We start from the raw sequence: 3132 nt of genomic DNA on the forward strand, positions 1-3132 counted from the left end.
GTATCCATATGTCAAGGAGAAAACAAAAAGTTTTCATAATGTGTCCATTCCTATTTAAAAGCACAAAAGAAGACAAAATAGACCCCCAAGCACATTAATGCATTCGAAAAGCGGTAATTTCCTTACATTTCCTTAAAAAGAGACCGAAAATAACTAAAGCCTCCAAGCTCTAGTTTTTCATTAGGCCTTTTACTAGATTCCACAAAATATAAACAGAGTATTGCGACGGCCCCTACAGTAAGACACTGCCCCTCCAACTCCTCTTTCCTAAATACTGAACAGAATTCATTCAAAATGATTCAATCTAATTTCATGAAAAGCAGGAATAAGTCTGAATTAATCAGGCTGTAGTAACTGCTATATATTTTCGTTACCATTAAGCAGATTTCAATTTTTGGTGGACCTGGAATGAAGGATATTCAATTTTCATTTGTGATTAGATTCCAGTTTCATGAGGCTGGAATAGAGCTAAGAACTAAATCCCTTAATGGAGATCTTGAACTTTATTATCATAATTTCACTGAATTTATGATGATACTTCCAGCCATTCTGCCTCTCTAAAGAGATTGGTCACTCCCACAAAACAAAGCCAAACTAATTCACCATGTTTATATCGAAATGCAAATAACGTAATGATACCTACGTCCTTATCCTGAACTAAGTAATATATATATATATATATATATATATATATATATATATATATATATATATATATATATATATATATATATATATATATATAGAGAGAGAGAGAGAGAGAGAGAGAGAGAGAGAGAGAGAGAGAGAGAGAGAGAGAGAGAGAGAGAGAGAGAGAGTGATCTCTGCAATATAGAATATTGAATAACAATAATCATAACATACAGGGAGAATGATTTAAGAACCAAAAAGTCTCTATATCATTTGTCAGAATTTTAGTCTGTGTTATTTTTCTTTAAGACAAGAAGCATAATCATTATTCTGTTTAAAACATTTGCTGCTTCAACTAAAAATCTCCATGGTTTAGTGTCGTAAATTTTACCAAGATCAATTTGAGCTCTCTCTCTCTCTCTCTCTCTCTCTCTCTCTCTCTCTCTCTCTCTCTCTCTCTCTCTCTCTCTCTGTATATATTTATGCACACACACACACACAAAAACCCACATATATATATATATATATATATATATATATATATATATATATATATATATATATATATATACATATATATATATACAGGGCCGGATTTAGGCATCTGGATGTCGCCGGGCAATTTATGTGTGGAGGCCCACCCTGCTTGAGGCGGGTGGCGAGCGAAGCAAGCCTCACCGCGTGGCGCTGTAAGCTCCACCGGGAAATCATCATTGTCGGTCCTGCCAGTACTGAATTTTGGTCATCTTAATCCCGTGTGCAAAATGACCTCTCCTGACTCTGTACACTCGAGTATAAAAAGATTATGAAAAGCAGTTTCAAATAAATAGCATATGTTTTATTACCATAAATCTAAATATGTTAGTTTGCCTTCACTCATCAGGACTCTTCACACTTGACTGTACAAACTGACCATTTTTGGAAGATGATCAGGAAGCATAACCCATACTCAGTGCTGCCAATCTCAAAATCAAAATCAAAGCTTCTTTGTAGAATAGAAAAACTATAGCAGTATCTGTATCTAAAGACCAGACACTTTACGAGACTTGGCCCTTGCAAATTTAGTGATCAAAATGTCAAAGTCAATGTCTCTGAGGATGTCATACTCAAGGCTCATCGAAGCCAGGTGACTGAGTCGATCATGATGCATTGTAGTACGAAGTCTGTTTTTGATATACTTCGTTTTACTAAATGAACGTTCTCCAGAGCAATTTGGTACCATAAGCACCAAGTACATCCGTAGCAATACCTCAACATTAGGTAAAGTATCTGCAACTTTCTTGACTAGCAGCAATTTGTAAAGGAAATGTCCCTTCCCAAAGCTATCAGTCTTAACCTAATCATCCAGAAACTAGGTGAAAGAAACTACAAACGGTAAAAGTTCAACACCAAGTGATTGATCCAGATCATCTTTATATTCACAAACTAATTTTACAGCAGCATTTTCTATTTCAGTACAGCTCAGTGATTCCAGTCCGGATAAGAAACCGAAAAGGGAACAAGTGTTCTTGTAGGACTTCAAAGTGGATTAAAAGAACTCAAAAACTGATCAATTACTGGAAGAAAATTATCAACACAAAACTTTTCAGAGTGAGAAAGAATTACTTCCTCAGATCATCCTTAATCAAAAGGATTCAGGCGTACATTGCGGTGACGAATGCGTGTTGGAGAATATTCATCGGTTCCAGATAAGTCTCATCCCTTCTCATAAACATGAAAGCACTCACTTTTCACGTACAAAACATTCCAAGGACTTCAACACTGCTACTGCTGTGTTCAGATCAAGTTTTGGGTCTAGCAGTGTGTTACTTGTAGCATCAACTCAGCCAAGAATGTCATGCCAAAAAACAACATAAATGGAAGTCTCTAATTTTATCATCCTGTCATGGAGTCCATTGACCTCATACCATGCTTTGGCTAGCACATGTTCATCACTTGCTATTTTGGCAAGAGCTTCACAAATTGAGTGATATCCTTGAATAAGTGCTATCACGGCATCTGCTCGACAGGATCATCGTGTTGTAGAAACCCTCTTTGGCACCGATACTGGACCAGATTCAACAGTTTTCAGTAGGTCTGTAAGGATTAAATACCGATGTGTAGAAGCTGTGAAAAACACAAGAACTGCCTCAAGAAAACTGAAAAATGTGAGAGCATCCGGACAACATTCAGCTGCATCTTTTCCAACCAGGTTAGGCGAATGAGCAAAACAGGGTATCCAAACTGCATGAGCATTTCCAGCTGCCACTTTGGCTTGCAGGCAATTATATCTCCCACTCATAGCAGAGACGTTATCATATGACTGACCACGACAATTTTGAATGTCAATGTCATTATCTTCAAGAAACTTTTAATATTTCAAACATTTCTTGAGCCTTGTGTCCTTGATATGAGGTATTTTGAGGGGTAACTGTAAACATAACCTAAATTTCTAATAATATCACGTTTTTTACTTTGGTTTAACTAGTGTTTTCCGTGATGGAAAAAAGATAAATAATAAAT

At 36.3% G+C, this 3132-nt stretch overlaps 1 pseudogene; it reads right to left on the reverse strand.

The window, feature by feature from the left end:
• Positions 1–1743: 1743 nt before the first annotated feature.
• On the reverse strand, positions 1744–2509 carry LOC137618863 (uncharacterized; annotated as a pseudogene).
• Between the last annotated feature and the right edge of the window lie 623 nt (positions 2510–3132).

Source organism: Palaemon carinicauda, chromosome 25, assembly GCF_036898095.1.
Source record: "Palaemon carinicauda isolate YSFRI2023 chromosome 25, ASM3689809v2, whole genome shotgun sequence".
NCBI lineage: Eukaryota > Metazoa > Arthropoda > Malacostraca > Decapoda > Palaemonidae > Palaemon > Palaemon carinicauda.